We start from the raw sequence: 11,956 nt of genomic DNA, 5'->3' as shown, positions 1-11,956 counted from the left end.
AGCTTTATAGAGTTCTTCTATGGAAATTTTGAAAAGTAAAATATGTTAGATTTTTGTCATTAAGAAAAATAATTTAAAGGACCAAAAGTTTATTTTGGTGTTCATTTCCAAGATTTCTGGCAATGGTCACTTTGTCCCATTGATAAGGGCATGTGATGAGCCAGAAATTATGAGATGGAGACCCTATGGAACAACGCTGCTCACTTCATGGCAGCCTGGAAGTGCAGAGAGGGACCTATATGCAAGGAAGAGGCCAAAGATATATATCCTCAAGGACATGACCAACTTTCTCCAAATAGACCCCACTCCTGTAAGCTTCCATCATCTCCCAATAGTTAATTCTATTAACTTCCAATTGTCTGTTCAGCTATGAAGCCAGCAAAGGATTAATCCATCTGTAATGATGCAGCCCTTGTGATCCAATCACTTTCCCAAATTCCCACCTTTGAACATCGATGCATTGGAGAAGGAGTCCTTGGCCCATGAGCTTTATGAGAACAGTCCAGATTGAAACCATCACACTAACACAAATCAATGTTAACACTTTAGATACTTACTTATGTAGATATTCCATCTGACAATCTAACATTCTAACTTATCCATACAAGGTAGTACAAATTGAATTACAAGAAAACAAATATATTTAGAAATTCTGCTAAATATTTTCCTGGGAGTATTGCTGCTCATAATGTAATATTTTCCCTCAATGTTTGTTTAATATTCATATGTCATTGATTACTATTTTGAATGTACGTAAAATTGGCATCCAAAGTGAATCTCTTTTCTCTGTCTTACTTATTGAATAAATATTACCACTGTTTTTGAGACATGATACACTACTTGCAAGGGTACCATTCATCCGTCATTAATGTATTAACAAAAGTCACAAGTATATACAGACCAGCTGGACGTGGTGGTACATACCTGTGATCCCAGCGGCTCCGGAGGCTAAGGCAGGAGAATCGAGAGTTTAAAGCCAGCCTCAGCAACAGTGAGGTGCTAAGCAACTCAATAAGACCCTGTCTCTAAATAAAATACGAAATAGGGCTGGGGATGTAGTTCAGTGGTTGAGTGCCCCTGAGTTCAATCCCTAGTACCCAAAACAAAACAACAAAAAAAGCAAGTACACAACCATCCTGTTATTAAGAACATTTTTCTCATTCTGTAAAGAGAATAAGTACCTTTAACAATCATGCCTACTAATCTGTTTTATCTCTGGCCAGCCCCTGGCTGTCAATAATCTATTTTTGTTCTCTATGGATTTCTTATTGTTGACATTTCATTCATACACAATCATGGAATACGTGGCCTTCTGTGTGGAGCTTCCTTCATCTAGCACAATGTTTGCAAGGCATATCCATGTTGTATTAAGACTCAGTACCTCCGTTTTCAATTTTAATTCTTATTTTTGCCATCAATAAGGAATTTACTTATTTTTAAAAATATCCAAATCCTGGTGTTGTCTAGAAAAATTGAACGAGTTTATTTTACTGCCAAAACCTGATCGCTGAAACATTTGGACAATGTTTCAAATGTTTGGACATTGTTAATGTTTTACATCTCCACATTTATGTTAAAAAATCACACATAAATTAAAATAGAAAAATTGCCAAGGTATACCTTCTTTCTAACTACTATTTTTCTGCTCACAGCCACATATCTAAATATTTAGATACTTTGTAACCCACAGAGAAGAAAAATATCTAATGTTTAGAACTACCAGTAACAGAAATATTGTTTGTTTGCAAAATGAAAGGGCGCTAACCAGGAGAGCTTAGGATTTTCTTGGTCCTTCCTGGAAATGTTTACGGCTCTCCATAAACATTCCAGGTGCTTAAGCATAAGTCTTCTGGATAGACTGCCAGAAACATTTGAATTTCTTAAAGTCCTCTATGAGGATTTCATTTCCCAATTTTTATGTGTTGGCAGATGAGACTTCAGAAAACATCTTAAATGCTAACAGAACATAGCCCTGCCATAGCCTAAGCTCTCAATGTATCTTTCAAACTTTTGGGTTTATATAGTCATCCTTTCTTATCTGCTGTTCCACTTCAAATAGCTTTAGTTACCCTCAGTCAACCACAGGAAGGAAATGTTTAATGGAACATCTCAGAATCAAACAATTCAAAGGTTTTAAATTGCATGCCATTCTGAGTGGCTTGATGAAATCTCCCATCATCCCACTCCAACCTACCCACATCATGAATTAGTCCCTTGTCTAGTGGATCCACACTGAATACACCACAGGCCCATTTCAGCAGCCATCTTGATTATCAGATTAACTGCCACAGTTTTGAAATGCTTGTGTTCAAGTTACCTTTATTTTACTCATACAGTTATATTTGTAGGGTTTGGTTCCAGAATCTCCCCCATCAGATACACAAATCTGTGAGTGCACAAATTCCTTATATGAAATTGTGTATACTTGCATATAACCTAAGCACATGTGCTTGTATAGTTTGTTATCTCTAAATTACTTATAATACCTAATACAATAAAGTTTATGTAAATCATTATTATTGGGTATTTTTAAGGGAATAATGTTAAGAAAATGAAGTTTGCACATATTCAATACAGACATAATCACCATAAGTCTAACTACAGTTTCAATCACTGCTAAGTTGAATTCATGTTTATAGAACTTGCAGATATAAAAGGCTGACTGTGATGACCCCAAAGTGCAAGAGTAATGATGCTGGCAGTTTAAGAAAAGCCACACGGTTAGTCATTTAAGTGAAAAATAAAATTTCTCAACTTAAAGAAAGAAAAAAATCAGTACTGTTTGCTGAGATCTACTGTAAGAACAAATTGTTTACCTATGAAATTTTAAACAAGGAAAAAGCAATTCATTCTAGTGAATTTACATCTCAAACTGAAAAAGTTATATTCACAGTGAGTGATAAAGTGCTTAGTTGCTAAGAGCCAAGTATATGATGCATGGCATTTTTGTTTGAAAGGTGACGCCAGCTAGCCATTGAGATGATATGATTATGTTAAGATTTGCATTCATATGGATATTGGACTCCTGCTGTTCACCTAGGCCGGCTAAGGGACTCCTGGAGAGTTCCCATTGGTTGGGGAAGTACAGTAGGAGGGAGTTCCGGGGGAGGAGCTCTCTCTGTGGTCCGGGAGGAGGCCGCGTGGGTGGAAAAAATCTTCCTGGGCGGTACCAGACATTGGTGGCAGTTTCAAAAAATAAACTTTGTTCCTGCTTGAGTGGCTCGTGATTTTGTGCCCAGCCAGACTGCGGCACTTAGTTAAAATGAAAAAGGCATTACATTTATGGATGGAAAACAACTGGAATATGTGTTCTGATTGATGGCAATGTATAAAAGACTTTATATAGGGTTCAGAATATCCATGGTTTCCTGCATCCACTAGAAGCCTTGGACTACATCCTCTGCAGATAATGGAGCCTACAATATGTGTTTTAGTGTTCAGTAGTTGAGGCCAATGATGCACATAACATGGTCTGATAAGTGTCATATAATATTCTCAAGGAGAATGGGAGTATACTACACTCCATGTGCTTACATCAGCATAACATATGTCATTCACATAACTAAAAATTGTTTTCATTTTTGGAATCATTTTAAAGTACATATGAGGAAGAGAGAATTTTATTTATTTATGCCCAATCAATGTTTTTGAAATTGACATAATTTACATTTTTGTTCCCACAACTCCCCCCCTGCCCCTGACCAGAGATTGAAATTAGGGGCACTCAACCACTGAGTCACATTCCCAGTCCTATTTTGTATTTTTATTTAGAGACACGGTCTCACTGAGTTGTTCAGAGCCTTGCTGTTGCTGAGGGTGGCTTTGACTTGAGATTCTCCTGCCTCAGCCTCCCAAGCCCCTGGGATTACAGGCGTGAGCCACCATGCCCAGCTGTTTGTCCTTTTCTGAGGAATAGTTTTCATACAAATCAAATCACATATTTCTAGGCACAAAAAATCTGTGCTCATATGACAGTGTCATATAAAATTTTCCAGGGTCAAGTCATTCCCTTCAGTGCCTCAGAAGCCCCAATTCAAACTTAATATAGTTTGGCTTCCATGGAAAAGAGACCACATAATAATCATTTTCCTCTTGAGTTATCTATTTGCTCTTTGATTTTATCCAATCTGTGATCATATTGAAATCGTTTGATGGATTTATGTACCATGCAAAATCAGACCACAATGGAATAACACAAATCAAAGAATATGTGATAGCTTGAAAGTTGCATTTCACATAACTGAAAATGTTAGCAGATTTGATCTAATTATAAGAAAAACACTGATTGCTGTATGTAGAATTTCTTTCTTGGACAAATATTGGTAGTAATCAGCAAAATAAAGAAAAAAAAGTATAGTTTTCATAGGTGCCTTCATTGTTCTAGAATTTTCTGCTTTCAAGACATCAGAATAATCACTTCTCTCAAGGCCTAGAAATCAGAAGCCTGTGTGATAAAGGCTGAGCCCAGGGCTGCTACACTAAGTAAGCCAATCACTTCAAAACAGTACATAGCTTGGTCTTGATTCAATCAGGCTGCAGCAAAAATTTTGCTATTTACAATAGTCACCTTTTTCAAAACCCTTGTCAGTAGAGGAGTTTTCTTTAGCTTTGAAATTTCTATTAAGAGAAACAAAATCACTAGTGACCAGTGGAAGTGCATTTTCAAAGTGGGTGACAGCTTGGCTCACCTTAAACAGGACATGCTCACTTCTGCACAGACCGACTTGCTGCCAGACAGAGCAACATCTTCTAGAAATTTTCTTGAAAACAGTCTTTTTCACTTTGACGTCACAGTAATAATCCTAAATCCAACAAAATCGTTAATATACTTGAAAGCTGTCTTCTCACTTCCTGCTCATTATTTCAACAACCTCAGACTTTTTCCTATTGAACTAGAGGGAGTACAAATGCAGGATAAAACAGCTTTCTTGGACACGTGAATTACTCATAAATAGCTTTACCAATATCTTAGCACAAAATTCAGAATCTACCTGTACACAAACCGCACTTAATTAAATTGATTCAATCTCAGGCCAGACTCTTCCAAATAATAAATAATCTTCACTGAAAATTTTATTTCTTGTCACCTGGGGACATGAAGAAAATGAAGTGTGCCATAAAGGCGTTATTTGGTACTCAGTAAACTTGCTTTTAACAATCATTACTATAGTCCTGAGTAACTAATATTTATCATCTCAAAGAAATGTGTAGGTCATTGTTTCTAGAATTGCAAAGAATTAGCTAAAGTATTATTAAATCATTTAATACTAAATGTTTAGCTGGAACCCTTAAAAATGTTGGTTTGCTTTAAAGCTGAACCTCCAAGATTCCTCTATTTGTGAGTGGAAACATATAGTAGGAGAGCAGACAGGAACTATCTCAAATTAGGATGAAATTTGTATTTCACAGGTGCTATTGTCAATGTCTGGACACTGAAACAGTTACTGAGTATAGCACAGTAAGGACATGTCTGAAATTTTTATTTAAAATGTTTCCTATGCTGCTACCATGTCCTCTTTCACTATATCCATCACCATATCTATATTTTTTATGTGCAAAATAGTATGCTTCGTATGTTAAATAGTCAATCTATAGAGTACATGAATATGGAAAATACCCCATAGGTTGGTATGATGTGCTTGTCCTACTGTTTTTCGATATATTTGCTTTTTTACTTATGCAAACAGAAAAGGTAGATGAAACCCTAGCTAGAAAATAATTATGTTTTATTCATATTTTTATCAACTATTTTATTAGTATATCTCTTCATTCATTGATGGGTTTTGTTAGTTAATTTTGTTTGTTTGTGTCTACCAAATTAGACATTGATACTATAGTCATGGATAAGAAAGACACAGCAGACTCACACAGTTTATCATTAGTAAATTCTTCTGGGCACAAATAAAGGTAATAAAATAGAAGCACATATGCCTCAGGAGCCTGGTGGACCTCCAATACTCAGGGATAAAATGGGAAGGTCTCCCAGAAGACAACTGCCCCCACATCAAAAGAATTACTAGGAATATTTTAGATAAGGAATGACTCAATGCTTTTGTTGAGGAATTGATATTTTTGAAGTTGAGAGGCTTGTATGAATGAAACACTGAAAGAAATCCAGAAGACAGAATGCAGAGTGATGGGGCTAAAGTCGTCAGTGGAGAGCAGAACATGGAGGACCTTTTTGTCATGTCAAAGACCATAGTTTTTTTTTTTTTTTTTTTTTAGAAACAATGGGAAGCAGTGAAAATTAAGAAACTTGAGAGTGTATGAACAAAAAGTTCTTAGACTGTCAATTTGGTAGCAGAAGAATGTACGAGTTTATGTCTGGCCAGTAGGAATTCTATCATAGAAACCCATGGGGAGCAATCATGTACTTGAACGGGGCCATAAATTCCGAGTATGGAAGGATGTGATATAATTGAAAAGATCTAGAGCTATTAAGAACATATTTTTTATTAGAATATTGCCACATATCTGATACAAATGGCTCTGGTGGCAGAACCATCATAAGTAACTTTGTATTGCAAATTAAAATGTAAGTACAGACAGCAGTGGATGTGATTGGAATCCCCCAGCAAGTCATTTACACTCTTGAATTAGTTCTTTCTATAGGCTTGGTAAATAATACATACATAGAATATTTTATAAATGAAGATGTCATTGGTATTAACAGAAAGTAAATCCAGTTGATTAGTAGCAATAATTACGCACTTGAAGGAAGACAAAGTGTGTAGAAGAGGAATAAACTATTCTATAAGAGATGTTTGTGAAAAGGAAGTTTGATGCTCCATTGCACATAATAAACAAGATTGTGTTGACTATTTCACCTGTTTAGCACATAAAACATTTGTAGGAGTCCCATTATGCTGTACAAAACCAGTATGGAGTATGGCTTTGCAAACTTTAATACCAGTTCCTCTATCTGATATCATGAGATAGCATTTCTTTCCCATCCTGTGAACATTACTAAAAAGCCGACTCAATATTGACAAGTTACTATATCTGTAACATATGTATCATTTATAATGCATATCTTCAAAGCCAGAATAGTGCATATCCATGGTTCAAGTGTCCTAAAGTTAGTGTCTATATTTATCATGCCTTTATTTATTAGAATATATTTGATAACAGCAAAAAATATTACAAATACCTGTAAATTATGACTACAATATTCTGGCTTGAGTCCATGTTTTCTGAGTTTCTAATTAAAAAATAATCTAAATTATTAAGAATTGTTTTTTGAGTCATTTTAGTTCAATCACTCTTTGCTGGGAAGAGTAATTATAAAAGGCCACATACAAATATTTGTCCTATTATTTTGAAAAGATGTGGTCACTGTCTTGTTTCCCTGGATTCCACTAACTAATCTATTGCATGGATTTCAAAGGTAGCAATGTTTAGAAATCAGACACTGGCTTGTGCATAGAAAGCAGTTTCTCATTTTGCTTGCAGAAAAACAGCCTTCTTTCTTGAGGGAGCCTGTATGTGTGTTTGGCTCATACTGCACACACTAAAGGCAGACATGACTTTGATCCTGAAAACATGCCAGTCAGTGTCACTAGAGGGAGTTGTAATGGGGTTTCTCTGGGTTTGCTTTTCTTTCCCTGATTTTGCTGCGTTATTCATGGTCACCTTTTGTCCATCTGGCAATACTTATTTTTTCTTCCTTTTTATTCTTAGCACTGTATACATATGATCTCAACCAAGTCTGGCAATGTTTGTCTCATATCCTCAAGTGCAAAAATTAACAAATGGAAGCTTTTTGGGAGAATCTTACTTGTTTCCTGATGACATTGATATCACTGACAAGCTGCTGGGACAGCAGTGTCTTGGAACCTGCTCTCTTTTGTGCTAATTTGACTTGTACTTTAGTGTGATTTCTGGTGTGACTCGCAGAGAACTGTGGCTATCAAATTCCCATAGAACTTCAAATAACCATAATTATTTACATACCTTAGATAAACTAAATCTTGCTACTTAAATGGTAGTACTCAGACAAATGGGAAGAATTATGCGATATATGTCATGGTAATTATTTCCTTATCCTATATCCTTCCGGAATTTGAGGTATTGACTAGCTGAGCTAAAGAAATGATTAATTTGCTATAATTCTGTCTTTATTAATCAAATAGTTACCGTGAAATCATTATAGACTTATTATATATTTATTTTTCTCTTTGTAATTAGCACACAACAAAACTGGCCTCTTCAAGCTGAGAAGAATATAAGTACATTTTTGGTTTTGTATAGCATAATTTGAGGGGCATATGAAAGACTTCATTTCTACCATAGTCAGTAATCACCTATTCTGATAAATACCTGGAACTTAACCACTGGAAATTCATTTCCATTCCCATTAACTATATTAGTTCTTCTTTCTCTTTAAACATGTAAATAATCTCAAGTTAATAGAGAAAATTCAAATGTTTTGCAGTAAGGTGTGAGTGGCCTGGGTCAATTTTCCTTCTCTGAAGAAGGGGGCAGGTGGAGTGTTGGAAACTTGGGTTTGGGTGGTTGAAGGCTGAAAGAGGAGTCCAGTTGTCCTTATCACACCCTTCATCCATTCCCCAGTGTTTCCTAGGGCCAGTCTGATTTCAATTCTCTGTCACCTTTCCATAAAACAAGTGACTATCTCTTGGACCCAGTGAAAGTCATTTAGGTCTGCAATCAAGTTGAAAAAAGAAAATCCCAGTAAAGAAGGTTGCCCTCAGCCATTTTTCAGTTTTTCCGTCTTGTATTATCTCCAGTACACCCAGTGAAGATTTAATGACTTCTTTCGTTAACCTATCATCTAAAAATTGAGTACCATCATGTTCTGTATTGTCCTTGTTTCACTTCAGAGCATATTTATAGGTTGGATCACTGTGCCAGAGGGTCCTCAAATAATCTACTGGACAGGCTGAGAAGGCTTCTTGGACATTTGTCATGAGACAGTGTTGCCTTCAACTAGGAATATGTGAACTCAGCAAACTGATCCTAGGAGTCCAAGGGACTATAAAGCCTAAGTTATCCCATTGCCAGGAAACATTTATACCATTTATAACAGAGGGGGAAAGAACTGAAGAAAGCATAACATTTCTCCAATGTTTCCATCCCTCACTGACAAGAACAAATCTTGTTGACTTGCAACTCTGCAATATCTCTGTTAACTAATAGAAGTTTCCCACTTCTTCATGTACCATGTGATAAAGGAAAAAATGTAACTAGACATTACGTTGTTATTTTTGGAAATAAGGGAAGGAAGAAAGTCACTGAAAAGGAAAGAACAGTGATTAGGGCACGGCCTTTGGCATTGAATGTGGTAGGTCTGCTTGGGCTAATGGAATTACTTCAAAGCAAACTCCCTGGTGTAGGTGTGAAAAGCTAGCAGGTAATAGTTAATCATTACTTATCATTATCACATATAGACAGCCAAAGTGTCTGTTAAAACTGTTGTCTGTGGCTTGGATAATTGAATTTTCCTTTCAGGCAATCATTGCCTTCTTAGGATAAGTCTTCCCTGATTGGGGGGAGGGTCTTAAAATCATTATTGTGCACTAAGTTTATTTATTACTCATTTCTTTTAATACTGCTATTGGTTTTCCAGTCAATATTATCTCCCAAAGAAATTACTTGTTACTCTATTTCAGAAATTCACATGGTTTCTTTGTGTCTCTACAATATCAACAGTTTCATTTCTATGGAGTTAAGCATTAGTATTTTTGTCCCAAAATGTATCATGGAGGACATTTATCATCACATATAAGGTAAGCCACTTGCCCTTATTTTGAAAATCTATAAAGTGATCTTCCAGTTTTGTACATTGTGGAAAAATTTAAGTCCAAATGATCACAGATGTAGCATTACCACTAACTATCAGAAATTAGCTTGAGTTTAGAAGATGCCTGTGGATAAGTGAATTCAAGAAGGAAGTCCAAGAAGCATTGATTGAGTGCTACTCTGCATATGTGTTTTTGGAGTTTTCATAAATCTACTTAAACATTTCATAATTCATAATATGTACACTTATGCTTTTTAAAATTTTTTATTTTTAGTTGTAAATGGACAAAATACCTTTATTTTATTTGTTTGCTTGTTTTTTTTTTTTTCAATTTTTATGTGGTGCTGGGGATCAAACCCAGTGCCTCATGCATGCTAGGCAAGCACTCTACCACTGAGCCACAACCCTGGCCCTATGCTTTATTCTTATTAAATTGAAAATGCACATGTACATTTGTTTTCACTTAGAATTTTAAAAGAAAACTGTTCTATATCAATAAATTGTTCTTTTTTAATTTTTAAAATTTGTTCTAATTAGTTATACATGATAATAGAATGCATTTTGATATTGTACACAAATGGAGCACAACTTCTCATTCCTCTGGCTGTACATGGTGCAGAGTCCCACCAGTAGTGTAATCATAAATGTTTATAGGGTAATAATGTTTGTCTCATTCTATTGTCCTTCCCATCCCCACAGACCCACCCCTCTCCTCACTCCCCTCTGCACAATCCAATATTCCTTCATTCTTCTCTACCTCTGTCCCTACTATGGATCAGCATCCACTTATCAGAGATAATATTGGCCTTTGTTATTTTGGGATTGGCTTATTTCACTTAGCATAATATTCTCTACTTCCATCCATTTACCTGCAATACCATAATTTCATTCTTCTTTAAGGCTGAATAATATTTCATTGTGTATATGTACCACATTTTCTTCATCCATTTATCTGTTGAAGGGCATCTAGGTTGGTTCCATAGTTTAGCTATTGTGAATTGAGGTGCTATAAACATGATAGCTACAATGTGGCTATGTCACTATAGTATGCTGATTTTAAGTTATTTGGGTATAGGCCAAGGAGTAGGATAGCTGGGTCAAATGATGATCCCATTCCCAGTTTTCTAAGGAATCTCCATACTGCTTTCCGGAGTGGTTGCACAAACTTGAAGTCCCACCAGAAATGTATGAGTGTTCCCTTTTCCACATATCCTTGTCAACACTTATTATTGTTTGTATTCTTAATAATTGCCATTCTGACTGGGGTGAGATGAAATCTTAGAATAGTTTTGATTTGGATTTCTCTAATTGCTAGAGATGATTAACAGTTTTTCATATGTTTGTTGATCAATTATATTTCTTCTTCTGTGAAGTATCTTTATCTGGTTTTCTTAATGACTGTATCATACTTTATTGATGAACATTAAGCCTGATTTCAGTTTTGCTGTTACATGAAATATCCTTGAATGTATATAGTGATAGTCTCAAATTTTATTTCTTTGGGAAATTTTCTGGGAGGTGGGATTCCTTGCTGAAGAGTACATGGGATTGCAACTTTAAAATACCAGAAATGTAAAATATCGTAATAAATTAATTCCCATAGAAGTTATTATTGTGTTTAATAGTGCCTGTTTCTAACTGCTAAATATATGATGTTGCTAGTCTTTTAAGTTTTGTTTCTAATCGGACGGTAAATATATCCAATCACATTTTAATTTGCATGCTTTTTATTAATTTAAAATTATCCTTAAGATAGCACCTCTCAGCACAAATATTTCCATTTTCCTGCTTCCCCGCACCCACCAGGCCATCAGAGATGTCTCTCTGGCTCAGCATCATTTCTTCAATATTTTAGTAGTGTGTACCTGAGTAAGCCTTTATGATCCTTGACCTGATATGCAAAGGAAGAAATAATGCATTTACATAGTGACATGTTAATTTTATTCTGCTCATCATATTTACAAAGAGGCGGTAGGGTCAGGGAAGGTGTTTACTTTGTTTTGTTCTCATAAATCCCAGAGTCTAAAGCATAATTCTATGTACATTATTTCTATGAAACAAAATGCCTGTTCACCTCACTAACTTAGGCATCATTATTTTTATCCAAACCATTCGGTTTTACCTACTTATGGGACAGAGGGCCCTAAATGATTAATAAAATATAATTTCCAAGGTATATTTGTTATGTAGATGTGT

This window comes from Marmota marmota, unplaced genomic scaffold (genome assembly GCF_001458135.2).
Source record: "Marmota marmota marmota unplaced genomic scaffold, marMar, whole genome shotgun sequence".
Lineage (NCBI taxonomy): Eukaryota > Metazoa > Chordata > Mammalia > Rodentia > Sciuridae > Marmota > Marmota marmota.
The sequence above is the reverse complement of the archived record's forward strand: the minus strand, read 5'-3'. Positions refer to the sequence as shown.